Source organism: Sorex fumeus, unplaced genomic scaffold (genome assembly GCF_029834395.1).
Source record: "Sorex fumeus unplaced genomic scaffold, SorFum_2.1 ptg000019l, whole genome shotgun sequence".
In the NCBI taxonomy this organism is placed as follows: Eukaryota; Metazoa; Chordata; class Mammalia; order Eulipotyphla; family Soricidae; genus Sorex; species Sorex fumeus.
In genome coordinates this window covers 11,108,063-11,135,339 of record NW_026606076.1, presented here as the reverse complement: position 1 = coordinate 11,135,339, position 27,277 = coordinate 11,108,063, and positions in this window count along the sequence as shown.

The window sequence follows — 27,277 nt, the reverse complement described above, 5'->3', positions numbered from 1 at the left end:
TGGACAGGAAAATGAAGAGCTGACCATTTTTGAGTTGATAGCCAATTAAACAGCACGGATGCCAGTGTGAACAGGCCGCAAAAAAACACTATTGTGTAACTTGGACTCACCCAAGTGATGTAATGAAAACCGGCCAGGGGTGGAGAGTCAGAAGAATTCCAGATTCGCAGTGAACGAATGGTACATTCTGTAGTTCAGATTCCAATGATTTCTGAAGGCTGGGTTTTGTGGACAGGAAAACGTAGAGAAGAACAGGGTTCTGTGGATATCCAAATTAACATCCCGTCTGGGAGTGTGAACATGTCGCTGAAAACCAGCATTGGGTTACTTGGACATTTACTAGTTGTGTAACGATAGACTGCCTGCAGTGCAGATTCAGTGAAAAAATGGCACATTCTGTAGTGGAGATGACAATGATTTCTGAAGACGAGATTGTGTGAACAGGAAAATGCAGGGCTGTTCAGGTTAGAATAGAGAGCCTATTGTACTGCACGTATGCGAGTATGAAAAGGCCACTTAAAACTAGCATTGGGTTACTTGGACATTGACCAGTGGTATAACGAAAGCCTGCCTGGAGTGTGGATTCAGAAGAATTCCAGATTCCCAGTGAAGGAAAGGAACATTCTGTAGTGGAGATTCCGATAACTTAAGAAGCCTAGATGGTGTGGACAGGAACATGAAGAGCTGACCAGAGTTGAGTGGATAGCCAATTGAACAGCACGGATGGAGTTTGAACAGGCCGCAGAAAACCACTATTGTGTTACTTGGACTTTCCCAAGTGGTATAAGGAAAACCGTCCTGGAGTGGAGAGTCAGAAGAATCCAGATTCGCAGTGAATGAATGGAACATTGTGTAGCGCAGATTCCAATGATTTCTGAAGGCTGGGTTATGTGGTCAGGAAAATGAAGAGCTGACCAGGGTTGAGAGGATAGCCAATTGAACAGCACGGCCGTGAGTTTTAACAGGCCGCTGAAAACCAGCTCTGGGTTCCTTGGAATTTCATCAGTGGTGTAAAGAAAACCTGCCGGGAGTGGAGATTCACATGAATTCCAGATTCGCAGTGAATGAGTGGAACATTCTGTAGTGGAGATTCCAATGATTTCTGAAGACTGGATTCTGTGCACAGCAAAATGAAGTGCTGACCAGGGTTGAATTCATAGCCTATTGAACATCACAGTTGTGAGTGTGAAAAGGCCGCTGAAAACCAACATTTTCTTACTTGGACATTTACCAGTGGTGTAACGCAAGCCTGCCTGGAGTGCAGATTCAGATGAATTCCAGATTCGCAGTGAATGAGTGGAACATTCTGTAGTGGAGATTCCACTGATTTCTGAAGACTGGATTCTGTGCAAAGGAAAATGAAGTGCTGACCAGGGTTGAATTCATAGCCTATTGAACATCACAGTTGTGAGTGTGAAAAGGCCGCTGAAAACCAGCATTTTCTTACTTGGACATTTACCAGTGGTGTAACCAAAGCCTGCCTGGAGTGCAGATTCAGATGAATTTCAGATTCGGAGTGAATGAAAGGAACATTCTGTAGTGGAGATTGCAATGATTTCTGCAGTCTGGATTGTGTGAACAAGAAAATACCGAGCTGCCCAGGTTTGAGTGGATAGCATATTGAGCAGCACTGCTGCGAGTATGAACAGGCCGCAGAATACCAGAATTGGGTTCCCTGGACATTCAAGAGTGGTGTAAGGAAAACCTGCCAGGAGTGGAGAGTCAAATGAATTCCAGATTGGCAGTGAATTAGTGAACACTCTGTCGTGGAGATTCCAATGATTTCTGAAAACAGGGTTAAGTGGACAGGAAAATAAAGAGCGGAGCAGGGTTCCCTGGATAGCCAATTGAACTGCATGGCTTCGAGTGTGAAAAAGCCGCTGAAAACCAGCATTGGGTTACTTGCACTTTGAAGAGTGGTGTAACGAAAGCCTGCCTGGAGTGCAGATTCTGATGAATTCCAGATTCGCAGTGAATGAAAGGAACATTCTCTAGTGGAGTTTCCAATGACTTCTGAAGTCTGGATAGTGTGGACAGGAAAATGAAGAGCTGACCATTTTTGAGTTGATAGCCAATTAAACAGCACGGATGCCAGTGTGAACAGGCCGCAGAAAAACACTATTGTGTAACTTGGACTCACCCAAGTGATGTAATGAAAACCGGCCAGGGGTGGAGAGTCAGAAGAATTCCAGATTCGCAGTGAACGAATGGTACATTCTGTAGTTCAGATTCCAATGATTTCTGAAGGCTGGGTTTTGTGGACAGGAAAACGTAGAGAAGAACAGGGTTCTGTGGATATCCAAATTAACATCCCGTCTGGGAGTGTGAACATGTCGCTGAAAACCAGCATTGGGTTACTTGGACATTTACTAGTTGTGTAACGATAGACTGCCTGCAGTGCAGATTCAGTGAAAAAATGGCACATTCTGTAGTGGAGATGACAATGATTTCTGAAGACGAGATTGTGTGAACAGGAAAATGCAGGGCTGTTCAGGTTAGAATAGAGAGCCTATTGTACTGCACGTATGCGAGTATGAAAAGGCCACTTAAAACTAGCATTGGGTTACTTGGACATTGACCAGTGGTGTAACGAAAGCCTGGCTGGAGTGCGGATTCAGAAGAATTCCAGATTCCCAGTGAAGGAAAGGAACATTCTGTAGTGGAGATTCCGATAACTTAAGAAGCCTAGATGGTGTGGACAGGAACATGAAGAGCTGACCAGAGTTGAGTGGATAGCCAATTGAACAGCACGGATGGAGTTTGAACAGGCCGCAGAAAACCACTATTGTGTTACTTGGACTTTCCCAAGTGGTATAACGAAAACCGGCCTGGAGTGGAGAGTCAGAAGAATCCAGATTCGCAGTGAATGAATGGAACATTGTGTAGCGCAGATTCCAATGATTTCTGAAGGCTGGGTTATGTGGTCAGGAAAATGAAGAGCTGACCAGGGTTGAGAGGATAGCCAATTGAACAGCACGGCCGTGAGTTTTAACAGACCTCTGAAAACCAGCTCTGGGTTCCTTGGAATTTCATCAGTGGTGTAAAGAAAACCTGCCGGGAGTGGAGATTCACATGAATTCCAGATTCGCAGTGAATGAGTGGAACATTCTTTAGTGGAGATTCCAATGATTTCTGAAGACTTAATTCTGTGCACAGGAAAATGAAGTGCTGACCAGGGTTGAATTCATAGCCTATTGAACATCACAGTTGTGAGTGTGAAAAGGCCGCTGAAAACCAACATTTTCTTACTTGGACATTTACCAGTGGTGTAACGCAAGCCTGCCTGGAGTGCAGATTCAGATGAACTCCAGATTCGCAGTGAATGAGTGGAACATTCTGTAGTGGAGATTCCACTGATTTCTGAAGACTGGATTCTGTGCAAAGGAAAATGAAGTGCTGACCAGGGTTGAATTCATAGCCTATTGAACATCACAGTTGTGAGTGTGAAAAGGCCGCTGAAAACCAGCATTTTCTTACTTGGACATTTACCAGTGGTGTAACCAAAGCCTGCCTGGAGTGCAGATTCAGATGAATTTCAGATTCGGAGTGAATGAAAGGAACATTCTGTAGTGGAGATTGCAATGATTTCTGCAGTCTGGATTGTGTGAACAAGAAAATACCGAGCTGCCCAGGTTTGAGTGGATAGCATATTGAGCAGCACTGCTGCGAGTATGAACAGGCCGCAGAATACCAGAATTGGGTTCCCTGGACATTCAAGAGTGGTGTAAGGAAAACCTGCCTGGAGTGGAGAGTCAAATGAATTCCAGATTGGCAGTGAATTAGTGAACACTCTGTCGTGGAGATTCCAATGATTTCTGAAAACAGGGTTAAGTGGACAGGAAAATAAAGAGCGGAGCAGGGTTCCCTGGATAGCCAATTGAACTGCATGGCTTCGAGTGTGAAAAAGCCGCTGAAAACCAGCATTGGGTTACTTGCACTTTGAAGAGTGGTGTAACGAAAGCCTGCCTGGAGTGCAGATTCTGATGAATTCCAGATTCGCAGTGAATGAAAGGAACATTCTCTAGTGGAATTTCCAATGACTTCTGAAGTCTGGATAATGTGGACAGGAAAATGAAGAGCTGACCATTTTTGAGTTGATAGCCAATTAAACAGCACGGATGCCAGTGTGAACAGGCCGCAGAAAAACACTATTGTGTAACTTGGACTCACCCAAGTGATGTAATGAAAACCGGCCAGGGGTGGAGAGTCAGAAGAATTCCAGATTCGCAGTGAACGAATGGTACATTCTGTAGTTCAGATTCCAATGATTTCTGAAGGCTGGGTTTTGTGGACAGGAAAACGTAGAGAAGAACAGGGTTCTGTGGATATCCAAATTAACATCCCGTCTGGGAGTGTGAACATGTCGCTGAAAACCAGCATTGGGTTACTTGGACATTTACTACTTGTGTAACGATAGACTGCCTGCAGTGCAGATTCAGTGAAAAAATGGCACATTCTGTAGTGGAGATGACAATGATTTCTGAAGACGAGATTGTGTGAACAGGAAAATGCAGGGCTGTTCAGGTTAGAATAGAGAGCCTATTGTACTGCACGTATGCGAGTATGAAAAGGCCACTTAAAACTAGCATTGGGTTACTTGGACATTGACCAGTGGTGTAACGAAAGCCTGCCTGGAGTGCGGATTCAGAAGAATTCCAGATTCCCAGTGAAGGAAAGGAACATTCTGTAGTGGAGATTCCGATAACTTAAGAAGCCTAGATGGTGTGGACAGGAACATGAAGAGCTGACCAGAGTTGAGTGGATAGCCAATTGAACAGCACGGATGGAGTTTGAACAGGCCGCAGAAAACCACTATTGTGTTACTAGGACTTTCCCAAGTGGTATAAGGAAAACCGGCCTGGAGTGGAGAGTCAGAAGAATCCAGATTCGCAGTGAATGAATGGAACATTGTGTAGCGCAGATTCCAATGATTTCTGAAGGCTGGGTTATGTGGTCAGGAAAATGAAGAGCTGACCAGGGTTGAGAGGATAGCCAATTGAACAGCACGGCCGTGAGTTTTAACAGGCCGCTGAAAACCAGCTCTGGGTTCCTTGGAATTTCATCAGTGGTGTAAAGAAAACCTGCCGGGAGTGGAGATTCAGATGAATTCCAGATTCGCAGTGAATGAGTGGAACATTCTGTAGTGGAGATTCCAATGATTTCTGAAGACTGGATTCTGTGCACAGGAAAATGAAGTGCTGACCAGGGTTGAATTCATAGCCTATTGAACATCACAGTTGTGAGTGTGAAAAGGCCGCTGAAAACCAACATTTTCTTACTTGGACATTTACCAGTGGTGTAACGCAAGCCTGCCTGGAGAGCAGATTCAGATGAATTCCAGATTCGCAGTGAATGAGTGGAACATTCTGTAGTGGAGATTCCACTGATTTCTGAAGACTGGATTCTGTGCAAAGGAAAATGAAGTGCTGACCACGGTTGAATTCATAGCCTATTGAACATCACAGTTGTGAGTGTGAAAAGGCCGCTGAAAACCAGCATTTTCTTACTTGGACATTTACCAGTGGTGTAACCAAAGCCTGCCTGGAGTGCAGATTCAGATGAATTTCAGATTCGGAGTGAATGAAAGGAACATTCTGTAGTGGAGATTGCAATGATTTCTGCAGTCTGGATTGTGTGAACAAGAAAATACCGAGCTGCCCAGGTTTGAGTGGATAGCATATTGAGCAGCACTGCTGCGAGTATGAACAGGCCGCAGAATACCAGGATTCGGTTCCCTGGACTTTCAAGAGTGGTGTAAGGAAAACCTGCCTGGAGTGGAGAGTCAAATGAATTCCAGATTGGCAGTGAATTAGTGAACACTCTGTCGTGGAGATTCCAATGATTTCTGAAAACAGGGTTAAGTGGACAGGAAAATAAAGAGCGGAGCAGGGTTCCCTGGATAGCCAATTGAACTGCATGGCTTCGAGTGTGAAAAAGCCGCTGAAAACCAGCATTGGGTTACTTGCACTTTGAAGAGTGGTGTAACGAAAGCCTGCCTGGAGTGCAGATTCTGATGAATTCCAGATTCGCAGTGAATGAAAGGAACATTCTCTAGTGGAGTTTCCAATGACTTCTGAAGTCTGGATAGTGTGGACAGGAAAATGAAGAGCTGACCATTTTTGAGTTGATAGCCAATTAAACAGCACGGATGCCAGTGTGAACAGGCCGCAAAAAAACACTATTGTGTAACTTGGACTCACCCAAGTGATGTAATGAAAACCGGCCAGGGGTGGAGAGTCAGAAGAATTCCAGATTCGCAGTGAACGAATGGTACATTCTGTAGTTCAGATTCCAATGATTTCTGAAGGCTGGGTTTTGTGGACAGGAAAACGTAGAGAAGAACAGGGTTCTGTGGATATCCAAATTAACATCCCGTCTGGGAGTGTGAACATGTCGCTGAAAACCAGCATTGGGTTACTTGGACATTTACTAGTTGTGTAACGATAGACTGCCTGCAGTGCAGATTCAGTGAAAAAATGGCACATTCTGTAGTGGAGATGACAATGATTTCTGAAGACGAGATTGTGTGAACAGGAAAATGCAGGGCTGTTCAGGTTAGAATAGAGAGCCTATTGTACTGCACGTATGCGAGTATGAAAAGGCCACTTAAAACTAGCATTGGGTTACTTGGACATTGACCAGTGGTATAACGAAAGCCTGCCTGGAGTGCGGATTCAGAAGAATTCCAGATTCCCAGTGAAGGAAAGGAACATTCTGTAGTGGAGATTCCGATAACTTAAGAAGCCTAGATGGTGTGGACAGGAACATGAAGAGCTGACCAGAGTTGAGTGGATAGCCAATTGAACAGCACGGATGGAGTTTGAACAGGCCGCAGAAAACCACTATTGTGTTACTTGGACTTTCCCAAGTGGTATAAGGAAAACCGTCCTGGAGTGGAGAGTCAGAAGAATCCAGATTCGCAGTGAATGAATGGAACATTGTGTAGCGCAGATTCCAATGATTTCTGAAGGCTGGGTTATGTGGTCAGGAAAATGAAGAGCTGACCAGGGTTGAGAGGATAGCCAATTGAACAGCACGGCCGTGAGTTTTAACAGGCCGCTGAAAACCAGCTCTGGGTTCCTTGGAATTTCATCAGTGGTGTAAAGAAAACCTGCCGGGAGTGGAGATTCACATGAATTCCAGATTCGCAGTGAATGAGTGGAACATTCTGTAGTGGAGATTCCAATGATTTCTGAAGACTGGATTCTGTGCACAGCAAAATGAAGTGCTGACCAGGGTTGAATTCATAGCCTATTGAACATCACAGTTGTGAGTGTGAAAAGGCCGCTGAAAACCAACATTTTCTTACTTGGACATTTACCAGTGGTGTAACGCAAGCCTGCCTGGAGTGCAGATTCAGATGAATTCCAGATTCGCAGTGAATGAGTGGAACATTCTGTAGTGGAGATTCCACTGATTTCTGAAGACTGGATTCTGTGCAAAGGAAAATGAAGTGCTGACCAGGGTTGAATTCATAGCCTATTGAACATCACAGTTGTGAGTGTGAAAAGGCCGCTGAAAACCAGCATTTTCTTACTTGGACATTTACCAGTGGTGTAACCAAAGCCTGCCTGGAGTGCAGATTCAGATGAATTTCAGATTCGGAGTGAATGAAAGGAACATTCTGTAGTGGAGATTGCAATGATTTCTGCAGTCTGGATTGTGTGAACAAGAAAATACCGAGCTGCCCAGGTTTGAGTGGATAGCATATTGAGCAGCACTGCTGCGAGTATGAACAGGCCGCAGAATACCAGAATTGGGTTCCCTGGACATTCAAGAGTGGTGTAAGGAAAACCTGCCAGGAGTGGAGAGTCAAATGAATTCCAGATTGGCAGTGAATTAGTGAACACTCTGTCGTGGAGATTCCAATGATTTCTGAAAACAGGGTTAAGTGGACAGGAAAATAAAGAGCGGAGCAGGGTTCCCTGGATAGCCAATTGAACTGCATGGCTTCGAGTGTGAAAAAGCCGCTGAAAACCAGCATTGGGTTACTTGCACTTTGAAGAGTGGTGTAACGAAAGCCTGCCTGGAGTGCAGATTCTGATGAATTCCAGATTCGCAGTGAATGAAAGGAACATTCTCTAGTGGAGTTTCCAATGACTTCTGAAGTCTGGATAGTGTGGACAGGAAAATGAAGAGCTGACCATTTTTGAGTTGATAGCCAATTAAACAGCACGGATGCCAGTGTGAACAGGCCGCAGAAAAACACTATTGTGTAACTTGGACTCACCCAAGTGATGTAATGAAAACCGGCCAGGGGTGGAGAGTCAGAAGAATTCCAGATTCGCAGTGAACGAATGGTACATTCTGTAGTTCAGATTCCAATGATTTCTGAAGGCTGGGTTTTGTGGACAGGAAAACGTAGAGAAGAACAGGGTTCTGTGGATATCCAAATTAACATCCCGTCTGGGAGTGTGAACATGTCGCTGAAAACCAGCATTGGGTTACTTGGACATTTACTAGTTGTGTAACGATAGACTGCCTGCAGTGCAGATTCAGTGAAAAAATGGCACATTCTGTAGTGGAGATGACAATGATTTCTGAAGACGAGATTGTGTGAACAGGAAAATGCAGGGCTGTTCAGGTTAGAATAGAGAGCCTATTGTACTGCACGTATGCGAGTATGAAAAGGCCACTTAAAACTAGCATTGGGTTACTTGGACATTGACCAGTGGTGTAACGAAAGCCTGGCTGGAGTGCGGATTCAGAAGAATTCCAGATTCCCAGTGAAGGAAAGGAACATTCTGTAGTGGAGATTCCGATAACTTAAGAAGCCTAGATGGTGTGGACAGGAACATGAAGAGCTGACCAGAGTTGAGTGGATAGCCAATTGAACAGCACGGATGGAGTTTGAACAGGCCGCAGAAAACCACTATTGTGTTACTTGGACTTTCCCAAGTGGTATAACGAAAACCGGCCTGGAGTGGAGAGTCAGAAGAATCCAGATTCGCAGTGAATGAATGGAACATTGTGTAGCGCAGATTCCAATGATTTCTGAAGGCTGGGTTATGTGGTCAGGAAAATGAAGAGCTGACCAGGGTTGAGAGGATAGCCAATTGAACAGCACGGCCGTGAGTTTTAACAGGCTGCTGAAAACCAGCTCTGGGTTCCTTGGAATTTCATCAGTAGTGTAAAGAAAACCTGCAGGGAGTGGAGATTCACATGAATTCCAGATTCGCAGTGAATGAGTGGAACATTCTGTAGTGGAGATTCCAATGATTTCTGAAGACTGGATTCTGTGCACAGGAAAATGAAGTGCTGACCAGGGTTGAATTCATAGCCTATTGAACATCACAGTTGTGAGTGTGAAAAAGCCGCTGAAAACCAACATTTTCTTACTTGGACATTTACCAGTGGTGTAACGCAAGCCTGCCTGGAGTGCAGATTCAGATGAATTCCAGATTCGCAGTGAATGAGTGGAACATTCTGTAGTGGAGATTCCACTGATTTCTAAAGACTGGATTCTGTGCAAAGGAAAATGAAGTGCTGACCAGGGTTGAATTCATAGCCTATTGAACATCACAGTTGTGAGTGTGAAAAGGCCGCTGAAAACCAGCATTTTCTTACTTGGACATTTACCAGTGGTGTAACCAAAGCCTGCCTGGAGTGCAGATTCAGATGAATTTCAGATTCGGAGTGAATGAAAGGAACATTCTGTAGTGGAGATTGCAATGATTTCTGCAGTCTGGATTGTGTGAACAAGAAAATACCGAGCTGCCCAGGTTTGAGTGGATAGCATATTGAGCAGCACTGCTGCGAGTATGAACAGGCCGCAGAATACCAGAATTCGGTTCCCTGGACTTTCAAGAGTGGTGTAAGGAAAACCTGCCTGGAGTGGAGAGTCAAATGAATTCCAGATTGGCAGTGAATTAGTGAACACTCTGTCGTGGAGATTCCAATGATTTCTGAAAACAGGGTTAAGTGGACAGGAAAATAAAGAGCGGAGCAGGGTTCCCTGGATAGCCAATTGAACTGCATGGCTTCGAGTGTGAAAAAGCCGCTGAAAACCAGCATTGGGTTACTTGCACTTTGAAGAGTGGTGTAACGAAAGCCTGCCTGGAGTGCAGATTCTGATGAATTCCAGATTCGCAGTGAATGAAAGGAACATTCTCTAGTGGAGTTTCCAATGACTTCTGAAGTCTGGATAGTGTGGACAGGAAAATGAAGAGCTGACCATTTTTGAGTTGATAGCCAATTAAACAGCACGGATGCCAGTGTGAACAGGCCGCAAAAAAACACTATTGTGTAACTTGGACTCACCCAAGTGATGTAATGAAAACCGGCCAGGGGTGGAGAGTCAGAAGAATTCCAGATTCGCAGTGAACGAATGGTACATTCTGTAGTTCAGATTCCAATGATTTCTGAAGGCTGGGTTTTGTGGACAGGAAAACGTAGAGAAGAACAGGGTTCTGTGGATATCCAAATTAACATCCCGTCTGGGAGTGTGAACATGTCGCTGAAAACCAGCATTGGGTTACTTGGACATTTACTAGTTGTGTAACGATAGACTGCCTGCAGTGCAGATTCAGTGAAAAAATGGCACATTCTGTAGTGGAGATGACAATGATTTCTGAAGACGAGATTGTGTGAACAGGAAAATGCAGGGCTGTTCAGGTTAGAATAGAGAGCCTATTGTACTGCACGTATGCGAGTATGAAAAGGCCACTTAAAACTAGCATTGGGTTACTTGGACATTGACCAGTGGTGTAACGAAAGCCTGCCTGGAGTGCGGATTCAGAAGAATTCCAGATTCCCAGTGAAGGAAAGGAACATTCTGTAGTGGAGATTCCGATAACTTAAGAAGCCTAGATGGTGTGGACAGGAACATGAAGAGCTGACCAGAGTTGAGTGGATAGCCAATTGAACAGCACGGATGGAGTTTGAACAGGCCGCAGAAAACCACTATTGTGTTACTTGGACTTTCCCAAGTGGTATAAGGAAAACCGGCCTGGAGTGGAGAGTCAGAAGAATCCAGATTCGCAGTGAATGAATGGAACATTGTGTAGCGCAGATTCCAATGATTTCTGAAGGCTGGGTTATGTGGTCAGGAAAATGAAGAGCTGACCAGGGTTGAGAGGATAGCCAATTGAACAGCACGGCCGTGAGTTTTAACAGGCCGCTGAAAACCAGCTCTGGGTTCCTTGGAATTTCATCAGTGGTGTAAAGAAAACCTGCCGGGAGTGGAGATTCACATGAATTCCAGATTCACAGTGAATGAGTGGAACATTCTGTAGTGGAGATTCCAATGATTTCTGAAGACTGGATTCTGTGCACAGCAAAATGAAGTGCTGACCAGGGTTGAATTCATAGCCTATTGAACATCACAGTTGTGAGTGTGAAAAGGCCGCTGAAAACCAACATTTTCTTACTTGGACATTTACCAGTGGTGTAACGCAAGCCTGCCTGGAGTGCAGATTCAGATGAATTCCAGATTCGCAGTGAATGAGTGGAACATTCTGTAGTGGAGATTCCACTGATTTCTGAAGACTGGATTCTGTGCAAAGGAAAATGAAGTGCTGACCAGGGTTGAATTCATAGCCTATTGAACATCACAGTTGTGAGTGTGAAAAGGCCGCTGAAAACCAGCATTTTCTTACTTGGACATTTACCAGTGGTGTAACCAAAGCCTGCCTGGAGTGCAGATTCAGATGAATTTCAGATTCGGAGTGAATGAAAGGAACATTCAGTAGTGGAGATTGCAATGATTTCTGCAGTCTGGATTGTGTGAACAAGAAAATACCGAGCTGCCCAGGTTTGAGTGGATAGCATATTGAGCAGCACTGCTGCGAGTATGAACAGGCCGCAGAATACCAGAATTGGGTTCCCTGGACTTTCAAGAGTGGTGTAAGGAAAACCTGCCTGGAGTGGAGAGTCAAATGAATTCCAGATTGGCAGTGAATTAGTGAACACTCTGTCGTGGAGATTCCAATGATTTCTGAAAACAGGGTTAAGTGGACAGGAAAATAAAGAGCGGAGCAGGGTTCCCTGGATAGCCAATTGAACTGCATGGCTTCGAGTGTGAAAAAGCCGCTGAAAACCAGCATTGGGTTACTTGCACTTTGAAGAGTGGTGTAACGAAAGCCTGCCTGGAGTGCAGATTCTGATGAATTCCAGATTCGCAGTGAATGAAAGGAACATTCTCTAGTGGAGTTTCCAATGACTTCTGAAGTCTGGATAGTGTGGACAGGAAAATGAAGAGCTGACCATTTTTGAGTTGATAGCCAATTAAACAGCACGGATGCCAGTGTGAACAGGCCGCAGAAAAACACTATTGTGTAACTTGGACTCACCCAAGTGATGTAATGAAAACCGGCCAGGGGTGGAGAGTCAGAAGAATTCCAGATTCGCAGTGAACGAATGGTACATTCTGTAGTTCAGATTCCAATGATTTCTGAAGGCTGGGTTTTGTGGACAGGAAAACGTAGAGAAGAACAGGGTTCTGTGGATATCCAAATTAACATCCCGTCTGGGAGTGTGAACATGTCGCTGAAAACCAGCATTGGGTTACTTGGACATTTACTAGTTGTGTAACGATAGACTGCCTGCAGTGCAGATTCAGTGAAAAAATGGCACATTCTGTAGTGGAGATGACAATGATTTCTGAAGACGAGATTGTGTGTACAGGAAAATGCAGGGCTGTTCAGGTTAGAATAGAGAGCCTATTGTACTGCACGTATGCGAGTATGAAAAGGCCACTTAAAACTAGCATTGGGTTCCTTGGACATTGACCAGTGGTGTAACAAAAGCCTGCCTGGAGTGCGGATTCAGAAGAATTCCAGATTCCCAGTGAAGGAAAGGAACATTCTGTAGTGGAGATTCCGATAACTTAAGAAGCCTAGATGGTGTGGACAGGAACATGAAGAGCTGACCAGAGTTGAGTGGATAGCCAATTGAACAGCACGGATGGAGTTTGAACAGGCCGCAGAAAACCACTATTGTGTTACTTGGACTTTCCCAAGTGGTATAACGAAAACCGGCCTGGAGTGGAGAGTCAGAAGAATCCAGATTCGCAGTGAATGAATGGAACATTGTGTAGCGCAGATTCCAATGATTTCTGAAGGCTGGGTTATGTGGTCAGGAAAATGAAGAGCTGACCAGGGTTGAGAGGATAGCCAATTGAACAGCACGGCCGTGAGTTTTAACAGGCTGCTGAAAACCAGCTCTGGGTTCCTTGGAATTTCATCAGTAGTGTAAAGAAAACCTGCCGGGAGTGGAGATTCACATGAATTCCAGATTCGCAGTGAATGAGTGGAACATTCTGTAGTGGAGATTCCAATGATTTCTGAAGACTGGATTCTGTGCACAGGAAAATGAAGTGCTGACCAGGGTTGAATTCATAGCCTATTGAACATCACAGTTGTGAGTGTGAAAAAGCCGCTGAAAACCAACATTTTCTTACTTGGACATTTACCAGTGGTGTAACGCAAGCCTGCCTGGAGTGCAGATTCAGTTGAATTCCTGATTCGCAGTGAATGAGTGGAACATTCTGTAGTGGAGATTCCACTGATTTCTAAAGACTGGATTCTGTGCAAAGGAAAATGAAGTGCTGACCAGGGTTGAATTCATAGCCTATTGAACATCACAGTTGTGAGTGTGAAAAGGCCGCTGAAAACCAGCATTTTCTTACTTGGACATTTACCAGTGGTGTAACCAAAGCCTGCCTGGAGTGCAGATTCAGATGAATTTCAGATTCGGAGTGAATGAAAGGAACATTCTGTAGTGGAGATTGCAATGATTTCTGCAGTCTGGATTGTGTGAACAAGAAAATACCGAGCTGCCCAGGTTTGAGTGGATAGCATATTGAGAAGCACTGCTGCGAGTATGAACAGGCCGCAGAATACCAGAATTGGGTTCCCTGGACTTTCAAGAGTGGTGTAAGGAAAACCTGCCTGGAGTGGAGAGTCAAATGAATTCCAGATTGGCAGTGAATTAGTGAACACTCTGTCGTGGAGATTCCAATGATTTCTGAAAACAGGGTTAAGTGGACAGGAAAATAAAGAGCGGAGCAGGGTTCCCTGGATAGCCAATTGAACTGCATGGCTTCGAGTGTGAAAAAGCCGCTGAAAACCAGCATTGGGTTACTTGCACTTTGAAGAGTGGTGTAACGAAAGCCTGCCTGGAGTGCAGATTCTGATGAATTCCAGATTCGCAGTGAATGAAAGGAACATTCTCTAGTGGAGTTTCCAATGACTTCTGAAGTCTGGATAGTGTGGACAGGAAAATGAAGAGCTGACCATTTTTGAGTTGATAGCCAATTAAACAGCACGGATGCCAGTGTGAACAGGCCGCAAAAAAACACTATTGTGTAACTTGGACTCACCCAAGTGATGTAATGAAAACAGGCCAGAGGTGGAGAGTCAGAAGAATTCCAGATTCGCAGTGAACGAATGGTACATTCTGTAGTTCAGATTCCAATGATTTCTGAAGGCTGGGTTTTGTGGACAGGGAAACGTAGAGAAGAACAGGGTTCTGTGGATATCCAAATTAACATCCCGTCTGGGAGTGTGAACATGTCGCTGAAAACCAGCATTGGGTTACTTGGACATTTACTAGTTGTGTAACAATAGACTGCCTGCAGTGCAGATTCAGTGAAAAAATGGCACATTCTGTAGTGGAGATGACAATGATTTCTGAAGACGAGATTGTGTGAACAGGAAAATGCAGGGCTGTTCAGGTTAGAATAGAGAGCCTATTGTACTGCACGTATGCGAGTATGAAAAGGCCACTTAAAACTAGCATTGGGTTACTTGGACATTGACCAGTGGTGTAACGAAAGCCTGGCTGGAGTGCGGATTCAGAAGAATTCCAGATTCCCAGTGAAGGAAAGGAACATTCTGTAGTGGAGATTCCGATAACTTAAGAAGCCTAGATGGTGTGGACAGGAACATGAAGAGCTGACCAGAATTGAGTGGATAGCCAATTGAACAGCACGGATGGAGTTTGAACAGGCCGCAGAAAACCACTATTGTGTTACTTGGACTTTCCCAAGTGGTATAAGGAAAACCGGCCTGGAGTGGAGAGTCAGAAGAATCCAGATTCGCAGTGAATGAATGGAACATTGTGTAGCGCAGATTCCAATGATTTCTGTAGGCTGGGTTATGTGGTCAGGAAAATGAAGAGCTGACCAGGGTTGAGAGGATAGCCAATTGAACAGCACGGCCGTGAGTTTTAACAGGCCGCTGAAAACCAGCTCTGGGTTCCTTGGAATTTCATCAGTGGTGTAAAGAAAACCTGCCGGGAGTGGAGATTCACATGAATTCCAGATTCGCAGTGAATGAGTGGAACATTCTGTAGTGGAGATTCCAATGATTTCTGAAGACTGGATTCTGTGCACAGGAAAATGAAGTGCTGACCAGGGTTGAATTCATAGCCTATTGAACATCACAGTTGTGAGTGTGAAAAGGCCGCTGAAAACCAACATTTTCTTACTTGGACATTTACCAGTGGTGTAACGCAAGCCTGCCTGGAGTGCAGATTCAGATGAATTCCAGATTCGCAGTGAATGAGTGGAACATTCTGTAGTGGAGATTCCACTGATTTCTGAAGACTGGATTCTGTGCAAAGGAAAATGAAGTGCTGACCAGGGTTGAATTCATAGCCTATTGAACATCACAGTTGTGAGTGTGAAAAGGCCGCTGAAAACCAGCATTTTCTTACTTGGACATTTACCAGTGGTGTAACCAAAGCCTGCCTGGAGTGCAGATTCAGATGAATTTCAGATTCGGAGTGAATGAAAGGAACATTCTGTAGTGGAGATTGCAATGATTTCTGCAGTCTGGATTGTGTGAACAAGAAAATACCTAGCTGCCCAGGTTTGAGTGGATAGCATATTGAGCAGCACTGCTGCGAGTATGAACAGGCCGCAGAATACCAGAATTGGGTTCCCTGGACATTCAAGAGTGGTGTAAGGAAAACCTGCCTGGAGTGGAGAGTCAAATGAATTCCAGATTGGCAGTGAATTAGTGAACACTCTGTCGTGGAGATTCCAATGATTTCTGAAAACAGGGTTAAGTGGACAGGAAAATAAAGAGCGGAGCAGGGTTCCCTGGATAGCCAATTGAACTGCATGGCTTCGAGTGTGAAAAAGCCGCTGAAAACCAGCATTGGGTTACTTGCACTTTGAAGAGTGGTGTAACGAAAGCCTGCCTGGAGTGCAGATTCTGATGAATTCCAGATTCGCAGTGAATGAAAGGAACATTCTCTAGTGGAGTTTCCAATGACTTCTGAAGTCTGGATAGTGTGGACAGGAAAATGAAGAGCTGACCATTTTTGAGTTGATAGCCAATTAAACAGCACGGATGCCAGTGTGAACAGGCCGCAGAAAAACACTATTGTGTAACTTGGACTCACCCAAGTGATGTAATGAAAACCGGCCAGGGGTGGAGAGTCAGAAGAATTCCAGATTCGCAGTGAACGAATGGTACATTCTGTAGTTCAGATTCCAATGATTTCTGAAGGCTGGGTTTTGTGGACAGGAAAACGTAGAGAAGAACAGGGTTCTGTGGATATCCAAATTAACATCCCGTCTGGGAGTGTGAACATGTCGCTGAAAACCAGCATTGGGTTACTTGGACATTTACTAGTTGTGTAACGATAGAATGCCTGCAGTGCAGATTCAGTGAAAAAATGGCACATTCTGTAGTGGAGATGACAATGATTTCTGAAGACGAGATTGTGTGAACAGGAAAATGCAGGGCTGTTCAGGTTAGAATAGAGAGCCTATTGTACTGCACGTATGCGAGTATGAAAAGGCCACTTAAAACTAGCATTGGGTTCCTTGGACATTGACCAGTGGTGTAACGAAAGCCTGCCTGGAGTGCGGATTCAGAAGAATTCCAGATTCCCAGTGAAGGAAAGGAACATTCTGTAGTGGAGATTCCGATAACTTAAGAAGCCTAGATGGTGTGGACAGGAACATGAAGAGCTGACCAGAGTTGAGTGGATAGCCAATTGAACAGCACGGATGGAGTTTGAACAGGCCGCAGAAAACCACTATTGTGTTACTTGGACTTTCCCAAGTGGTATAAGGAAAACCGGCCTGGAGTGGAGAGTCAGAAGAATCCAGATTCGCAGTGAATGAATGGAACATTGTGTAGCGCAGATTCCAATGATTTCTGAAGGCTGGGTTATGTGGTCAGGAAAATGAAGAGCTGACCAGGGTTGAGAGGATAGCCAATTGAACAGCACGGCCGTGAGTTTTAACAGGCCGCTGAAAACCAGCTCTGGGTTCCTTGGAATTTCATCAGTGGTGTAAAGAAAACCTGCCGGGAGTGGAGATTCACATGAATTCCAGATTCGCAGTGAATGAGTGGAACATTCTGTAGTGGAGATTCCAATGATTTCTGAAGACTGGATTCTGTGCACAGGAAAATGAAGTGCTGACCAGGGTTGAATTCATAGCCTATTGAACATCACAGTTGTGAGTGTGAAAAGGCCGCTGAAAACCAACATATTCTTACTTGGACGTTTACCAGTGGTGTAACGCAAGCCTGCCTGGAGTGCAGATTCAGATGAATTCCAGATTCGCAGTGAATGAGTGGAACATTCTGTAGTGGAGATTCCACTGATTTCTGAAGACTGGATTCTGTGCAAAGGAAAATGAAGTGCTGACCAGGGTTGAATTCATAGCCTATTGAACATCACAGTTGTGAGTGTGAAAAGGCCGCTGAAAACCAGCATTTTCTTACTTGGACATTTACCAGTGGTGTAACCAAAGCCTGCCTGGAGTGCAGATTCAGATGAATTTCAGATTCGGAGTGAATGAAAGGAACATTCTGTAGTGGAGATTGCAATGATTTCTGCAGTCTGGATTGTGTGAACAAGAAAATACCGAGCTGCCCAGGTTTGAGTGGATAGCATATTGAGCAGCACTGCTGCGAGTATGAACAGGCCGCAGAATACCAGAATTGGGTTCCCTGGACTTTCAAGAGTGGTGTAAGGAAAACCTGCCTGGAGTGGAGAGTCAAATGAATTCCAGATTGGCAGTGAATTAGTGAACACTCTGTCGTGGAGATTCCAATGATTTCTGAAAACAGGGTTAAGTGGACAGGAAAATAAAGAGCGGAGCAGGGTTCCCTGGATAGCCAATTGAACTGCATGGCTTCGAGTGTGAAAAAGCCACTGAAAATCAGCATTGGGTTACTTGCAGTTTGAAGAGTGGTGTAACGAAACCCTGCCTGGAGTGCAGATTCTGATGAATTCCAGATTCACAGTGAATGAAAGGAACATTCTCTAGTGGAGTTTCCAATGACTTCTGAAGTCTGGATAGTGTGGACAGGAAAATGAAGAGCTGACCATTTTTGAGTTGATAGCCAATTAAACAGCACGGATGCCAGTGTGAACAGGCCGCAGAAAAACACTATTGTGTAACTTGGACTCACCCAAGTGATGTAATGAAAACCGGCTAGGGGTGGAGAGTCAGAAGAATTCCAGATTCGCAGTGAACGAATGGTACATTCTGTAGTTCAGATTGAAATGATTTCTGAAGGCTGGGTTTTGTGGACAGGAAAACGTAGAGAAGAACAGGGTTCTGTGGATATCCAAATTAACATCCCGTCTGGGAGTGTGAACATGTCGCTGAAAACCAGCATTGGGTTACTTGGACATTTACTAGTTGTGTAACGATAGAATGCCTGCAGTGCAGATTCAGTGAAAAAATGGCACATTCTGTAGTGGAGATGACAATGATTTCTGAAGACGAGATTGTGTGAACAGGAAAATGCAGGGCTGTTCAGGTTAGAATAGAGAGCCTATTGTACTGCACGTATGCGAGTATGAAAAGGCCACTTAAAACTAGCATTGGGTTACTTGGACTTTGACCAGTGGTGTAACGAAAGCCTGCCTGGAGTGCGGATTCAGAAGAATTCCAGATTCCCAGTGAAGGAAAGGAACATTCTGTAGTGGAGATTCCGATAACTTAAGAAGCCTAGATGGTGTGGACAGGAACATGAAGAGCTGACCAGAGTTGAGTGGATAGCCAATTGAACAGCACGGATGGAGTTTGAACAGGCCGCAGAAAACCACTATTGTGTTACTTGGACTTTCCCAAGTGGTATAAGGAAAACCGGCCTGGAGTGGAGAGTCAGAAGAATCCAGATTCGCAGTGAATGAATGGAACATTGTGTAGCGCAGATTCCAATGATTTCTGAAGGCTGGGTTATGTGGTCAGGAAAATGAAGAGCTGACCAGGGTTGAGAGGATAGCCAATTGAACAGCACGGCCGTGAGTATTAACAGGCCGCTGAAAACCAGCTCTGGGTTCCTTGGAATTTCATCAGTGGTGTAAAGAAAACCTGCCGGGAGTGGAGATTCACATGAATTCCAGATTCGCAGTGAATGAGTGGAACATTCTGTAGTGGAGATTCCAATGATTTCTGAAGACTGGATTCTGTGCACAGGAAAATGAAGTGCTGACCAGGGTTGAATTCATAGCCTATTGAACATCACAGTTGTGAGTGTGAAAAGGCCGCTGAAAACCAACATATTCTTACTTGGACGTTTACCAGTGGTGTAACGCAAGCCTGCCTGGAGTGCAGATTCAGATGAATTCCAGATTCGCAGTGAATGAGTGGAACATTCTGTAGTGGAGATTCCACTGATTTCTGAAGACTGGATTCTGTGCAAAGGAAAATGAAGTGCTGACCAGGGTTGAATTCATAGCCTATTGAACATCACAGTTGTGAGTGTGAAAAGGCCGCTGAAAACCAGCATTTTCTTACTTGGACATTTACCAGTGGTGTAACCAAAGCCTGCCTGGAGTGCAGATTCAGATGAATTTCAGATTCGGAGTGAATGAAAGGAACATTCTGTAGTGGAGATTGCAATGATTTCTGCAGTCTGGATTGTGTGAACAAGAAAATACCGAGCTGCCCAGGTTTGAGTGGATAGCATATTGAGCAGCACTGCTGCGAGTATGAACAGGCCGCAGAATACCAGAATTGGGTTCCCTGGACTTTCAAGAGTGGTGTAAGGAAAACCTGCCTGGAGTGGAGAGTCAAATGAATTCCAGATTGGCAGTGAATTAGTGAACACTCTGTCGTGGAGATTCCAATGATTTCTGAAAACAGGGTTAAGTGGACAGGAAAATAAAGAGCGGAGCAGGGTTCCCTGGATAGCCAATTGAACTGCATGGCTTCGAGTGTGAAAAAGCCACTGAAAATCAGCATTGGGTTACTTGCAGTTTGAAGAGTGGTGTAACGAAACCCTGCCTGGAGTGCAGATTCTGATGAATTCCAGATTCACAGTGAATGAAAGGAACATTCTCTAGTGGAGTTTCCAATGACTTCTGAAGTCTGGATAGTGTGGACAGGAAAATGAAGAGCTGACCATTTTTGAGTTGATAGCCAATTAAACAGCACGGATGCCAGTGTGAACAGGCCGCAGAAAAACACTATTGTGTAACTTGGACTCACCCAAGTGATGTAATGAAAACCGGCCAGGGGTGGAGAGTCAGAAGAATTCCAGATTCGCAGTGAACGAATGGTACATTCTGTAGTTCAGATTGAAATGATTTCTGAAGGCTGGGTTTTGTGGACAGGAAAACGTAGAGAAGAACAGGGTTCTGTGGATATCCAAATTAACATCCCGTCTGGGAGTGTGAACATGTCGCTGAAAACCAGCATTGGGTTACTTGGACATTTACTAGTTGTGTAACGATAGAATGCCTGCAGTGCAGATTCAGTGAAAAAATGGCACATTCTGTAGTGGAGATGACAATGATTTCTGAAGACGAGATTGTGTGAACAGGAAAATGCAGGGCTGTTCAGGTTAGAATAGAGAGCCTATTGTACTGCACGTATGCGAGTATGAAAAGGCCACTTAAAACTAGCATTGGGTTACTTGGACATTGACCAGTGGTGTAACGAAAGCCTGCCTGGAGTGCGGATTCAGAAGAATTCCAGATTCCCAGTGAAGGAAAGGAACATTCTGTAGTGGAGATTCCGATAACTTAAGAAGCCTAGATGGTGTGGACAGGAACATGAAGAGCTGACCAGAGTTGAGTGGATAGCCAATTGAACAGCACGGATGGAGTTTGAACAGGCCGCAGAAAACCACTATTGTGTTACTTGGACTTTCCCAAGTGGTATAAGGAAAACCGGCCTGGAGTGGAGAGTCAGAAGAATCCAGATTCGCAGTGAATGAATGGAACATTGTGTAGCGCAGATTCCAATGATTTCTGAAGGCTGGGTTATGTGGTCAGGAAAATGAAGAGCTGACCAGGGTTGAGAGGATAGCCAATTGAACAGCACGGCCGTGAGTTTTAACAGGCCGCTGAAAACCAGCTCTGGGTTCCTTGGAATTTCATCAGTGGTGTAAAGAAAACCTGCCGGGAGTGGAGATTCACATGAATTCCAGATTCGCAGTGAATGAGTGGAACATTCTGTAGTGGAGATTCCAATGATTTCTGAAGACTGGATTCTGTGCACAGGAAAATGAAGTGCTGACCAGGGTTGAATTCATAGCCTATTGAACATCACAGTTGTGAGTGTGAAAAGGCCGCTGAAAACCAACATATTCTTACTTGGACGTTTACCAGTGGTGTAACGCAAGCCTGCCTGGAGTGCAGATTCAGATGAATTCCAGATTCGCAGTGAATGAGTGGAACATTCTGTAGTGGAGATTCCACTGATTTCTGAAGACTGGATTCTGTGCACAGGAAAATGAAGTGCTGACCAGGGTTGAATTCATAGCCTATTGAACATCACAGTTGTGAGTGTGAAAAGGCCGCTGAAAACCAGCATTTTCTTACTTGGACATTTACCAGTGGTGTAACCAAAGCCTGCCTGGAGTGCAGATTCAGATGAATTTCAGATTCGGAGTGAATGAAAGGAACATTCTGTAGTGGAGATTGCAATGATTTCTGCAGTCTGGATTGTGTGAACAAGAAAATACCGAGCTGCCCAGGTTTGAGTGGATAGCATATTGAGCAGCACTGCTGCAAGTATGAACAGGCCGCAGAATACCAGAATTGGGTTCCCTGGACTTTCAAGAGTGGTGTAAGGAAAACCTGCCTGGAGTGGAGAGTCAAATGAATTCCAGGTTGGCAGTGAATTAGTGAACACTCTGTCGTGGAGATTCCAATGATTTCTGAAAACAGGGTTAAGTGGACAGGAAAATAAAGAGCGGAGCAGGGTTCCCTGGATAGCCAATTGAACTGCATGGCTTCGAGTGTGAAAAAGCCGCTGAAAACCAGCATTGGGTTACTTGCACTTTGAAGAGTGGTGTAACGAAAGCCTGCCTGGAGTGCAGATTCTGATGAATTCCAGATTCGCAGTGAATGAAAGGAACATTCTCTAGTGGAGTTTCCAATGACTTCTGAAGTCTGGATAGTGTGGACAGGAAAATGAAGAGCTTACCATTTTTGAGTTGATAGCCAATTAAACAGCACGGATGCCAGTGTGAACAGGCCGCAGAAAAACACTATTGTGTAACTTGGACTCACCCAAGTGATGTAATGAAAACCGGCCAGGGGTGGAGAGTCAGAAGAATTCCAGATTCGCAGTGAACGAATGGTACATTCTGTAGTTCAGATTCCAATGATTTCTGAAGGCTGGGTTTTGTGGACAGGAAAACGTAGAGAAGAACAGGGTTCTGTGGATATCCAAATTAACATCCCGTCTGGGAGTGTGAACATGTCGCTGAAAACCGGCATTGGGTTACTTGGACATTTACTAGTTGTGTAACGATAGAATGCCTGCAGTGCAGATTCAGTGAAAAAATGGCACATTCTGTAGTGGAGATGACAATGATTTCTGAAGACGAGATTGTGTGAACAGGAAAATGCAGGGCTGTTCAGGTTAGAATAGAGAGCCTATTGTACTGCACGTATGCGAGTATGAAAAGGCCACTTAAAACTAGCATTGGGTTACTTGGACATTGACCAGTGGTGTAACGATAGCCTGCCTGGAGTGCGGATTCAGAAGAATTCCAGATTCCCAGTGAAGGAAAGGAACATTCTGTAGTGGGGATTCCGATAACTTAAGAAGCCTAGATGGTGTGGACAGGAACATGAAGAGCTGACCAGAGTTGAGTGGATAGCCAATTGAACAGCACGGATGGAGTTTGAACAGGCCGAAGAAAACCACTATTGTGTTACTTGGACTTTCCCAAGTGGTATAAGGAAAACCGGCCTGGAGTGGAGAGTCAGAAGAATCCAGATTCGCAGTGAATGAATGGAACATTGTGTAGCGCAGATTCCAATGATTTCTGAAGGCTGGGTTATGTGGTCAGGAAAATGAAGAGCTGACCAGGGTTGAGAGGATAGCCAATTGAACAGCACGGCCGTGAGTTTTAACAGGCCGCTGAAAACCAGCTCTGGGTTCCTTGGAATTTCATCAGTGGTGTAAAGAAAACCTGCCGGGAGTGGAGATTCACATGAATTCCAGATTCGCAGTGAATGAGTGGAACATTCTGTAGTGGAGATTCCACTGATTTCTGAAGACTGTATTCTGTGCACAGGAAAATGAAGTGCTGACCAGGGTTGAATTCATAGCCTATTGAACATCACAGTTGTGAGTGTGAAAAGGCCGCTGAAAACCAACATTTTCTTACTTGGACGTTTACCAGTGGTGTAACGCAAGCCTGCCTGGAGTGCAGATTCAGATGAATTCCAGATTCGCAGTGAATGAGTGGAACATTCTGTAGTGGAGATTCCACTGATTTCTGAAGACTGGATTCTGTGCAAAGGAAAATGAAGTGCTGACCAGGGTTGAATTCATAGCCTATTGAACATCACAGTTGTGAGTGTGAAAAGGCCGCTGAAAACCAGCATTTTCTTACTTGGACATTTACCAGTGGTGTAACCAAAGCCTGCCTGGAGTGCAGATTCAGATGAATTTCAGATTCGGAGTGAATGAAAGGAACATTCTGTAGTGGAGATTGCAATGATTTCTGCAGTCTGGATTGTGTGAACAAGAAAATACCGAGCTGCCCAGGTTTGAGTGGATAGCATATTGAGCAGCACTGCTGCGAGTATGAACAGGCCGCAGAATACCAGAATTGGGTTCCCTGGACATTCAAGAGTGGTGTAAGGAAAACCTGCCTGGAGTGGAGAGTCAAATGAATTCCAGATTGGCAGTGAATTAGTGAAAACTCTGTCGTGGAGATTCCAATGATTTCTGAAAACAGGGTTAAGTGGACAGGGAAATAAAGAGCGGAGCAGGGTTCCCTGGATAGCCAATTGAACTGCATGGCTTCGAGTGTGAAAAAGCCGCTGAAAACCAGCATTGGGTTACTTGCACTTTGAAGAGTGGTGTAACGAAAGCCTGCCTGGAGTGCATATTCTGATGAATTCCAGATTCGCAGTGAATGAAAGGAACATTCTCTAGTGGAGTTTCCAATGACTTCTGAAGTCTGGATAGTGTGGACAGGAAAATGAAGAGCTGACCATTTTTGAGTTGATAGCCAATTAAACAGCACGGATGCCAGTGTGAACAGGCCGCAGAAAAACACTATTGTGTAACTTGGACTCACCCAAGTGATGTAATGAAAACCGGCCAGGGGTGGAGAGTCAGAAGAATTCCAGATTCGCAGTGAACGAATGGTACATTCTGTAGTTCAGATTCCAATGATTTCTGAAGGCTGGGTTTTGTGGACAGGAAAACGTAGAGAAGAACAGGGTTCTGTGGATATCCAAATTAACATCCCGTCTGGGAGTGTGAACATGTCGCTGAAAACCAGCATTGGGTTACTTGGACATTTACTAGTTGTGTAACGATAGACTGCCTGCAGTGCAGATTCAGTGAAAAAATGGCACATTCTGTAGTGGAGATGACAATGATTTCTGAAGACGAGATTGTGTGAACAGGAAAATGCAGGGCTGTTCAGGTTAGAATAGAGAGCCTATTGTACTGCACGTATGCGAGTATGAAAAGGCCACTTAAAACTAGCATTGGGTTACTTGGACATTGACGAGTGGTGTAAGGAAAGCCTGCCTGGAGTGCGGATTCAGAAGAATTCCAGATTCCCAGTGAAGGAAAGGAACATTCTGTAGTGGAGATTCCGATAACTTAAGAAGCCTAGATGGTGTGGACAGGAACATGAAGAGCTGACCAGAGTTGAGTGGATAGCCAATTGAACAGCACGGATGGAGTTTGAACAGGCCGCAGAAAACCACTATTGTGTTACTTGGACTTTCCCAAGTGGTATAAGGAAAACCGGCCTGGAGTGGAGAGTCAGAAGAATCCAGATTCGCAGTGAATGAATGGAACATTGTGTAGCGCAGATTCCAATGATTTCTGAAGGCTGGGTTATGTGGTCAGGAAAATGAAGAGCTGACCAGGGTTGAGAGGATAGCCAATTGAACAGCACGGCCGTGAGTTTTAACAGGCCGCTGAAAACCAGCTCTGGGTTCCTTGGAATTTCATCAGTGGTGTAAAGAAAACCTGCCGGGAGTGGAGATTCACATGAATTCCAGATTCGCAGTGAATGAGTGGAACATTCTGTAGTGGAGATTCCAATGATTTCTGAAGACTGGATTCTGTGCACAGGAAAATGAAGTGCTGACCAGGGTTGAATTGATAGCCTATTGAACATCACAGTTGTGAGTGTGAAAAGGCCGCTGAAAACCAACATATTCTTACTTGGACGTTTACCAGTGGTGTAACGCAAGCCTGCCTGGAGTGCAGATTCAGATGAATTCCAGATTCGCAGTGAATGAGTGGAACATTCTGTAGTGGAGATTCCACTGATTTCTGAAGACTGGATTCTGTGCACAGGAAAATGAAGTGCTGACCAGGGTTGAATTCATAGCCTATTGAACATCACAGTTGTGAGTGTGAAAAGGCCGCTGAAAACCAGCATTTTCTTACTTGGACATTTACCAGTGGTGTAACCAAAGCCTGCCTGGAGTGCAGATTCAGATGAATTTCAGATTCGGAGTGAATGAAAGGAACATTCTGTAGTGGAGATTGCAATGATTTCTGCAGTCTGGATTGTGTGAACAAGAAAATACCGAGCTGCCCAGGTTTGAGTGGATAGCATATTGAGCAGCACTGCTGCGAGTATGAACAGGCCGCAGAATACCAGAATTGGGTTCCCTGGACTTTCAAGAGTGGTGTAAGGAAAACCTGCCTGGAGTGGAGAGTCAAATGAATTCCAGATTGGCAGTGAATTAGTGAACACTCTGTCGTGGAGATTCCAATGATTTCTGAAAACAGGGTTAAGTGGACAGGAAAATAAAGAGCGGAGCAGGGTTCCCTGGATAGCCAATTGAACTGCATGGCTTCGAGTGTGAAAAAGCCGCTGAAAACCAGCATTGGGTTACTTGCACTTTGAAGAGTGGTGTAACGAAAGCCTGCCTGGAGTGCAGATTCTGATGAATTCCAGATTCGCAGTGAATGAAAGGAACATTCTCTAGTGGAGTTTCCAATGACTTCTGAAGTCTGGATAGTGTGGACAGGAAAATGAAGAGCTGACCATTTTTGAGTTGATAGCCAATTAAACAGCACGGATGCCAGTGTGAACAGGCCGCAGAAAAACACTATTGTGTAACTTGGACTCACCCAAGTGATGTAATGAAAACCGGCCAGGGGTGGAGAGTCAGAAGAATTCCAGATTCGCAGTGAACGAATGGTACATTCTGTAGTTCAGATTCCAATGATTTCTGAAGGCTGGGTTTTGTGGACAGGAAAACGTAGAGAAGAACAGGGTTCTGTGGATATCCAAATTAACATCCCGTCTGGGAGTGTGAACATGTCGCTGAAAACCAGCATTGGGTTACTTGGACATTTACTAGTTGTGTAACGATAGACTGCCTGCAGTGCAGATTCAGTGAAAAAATGGCACATTCTGTAGTGGAGATGACAATGATTTCTGAAGACGAGATTGTGTGAACAGGAAAATGCAGGGCTGTTCAGGTTAGAATAGAGAGCCTATTGTACTGCACGTATGCGAGTATGAAAAGGCCACTTAAAACTAGCATTGGGTTACTTGGACATTGACCAGTGGTGTAACGAAAGCCTGCCTGGAGTGCGGATTCAGAAGAATTCCAGATTCCCAGTGAAGGAAAGGAACATTCTGTAGTGGGGATTCCGATAACTTAAGAAGCCTAGATGGTGTGGACAGGAACATGAAGAGCTGACCAGAGTTGAGTGGATAGCCAATTGAACAGCACGGATGGAGTTTGAACAGGCTGCAGAAAACCACTATTGTGTTACTTGGACTTTCCCAAGTGGTATAACGAAAACCGGCCTGGAGTGGAGAGTCAGAAGAATCCAGATTCGCAGTGAATGAATGGAACATTGTGTAGCGCAGATTCCAATGATTTCTGAAGGCTGGGT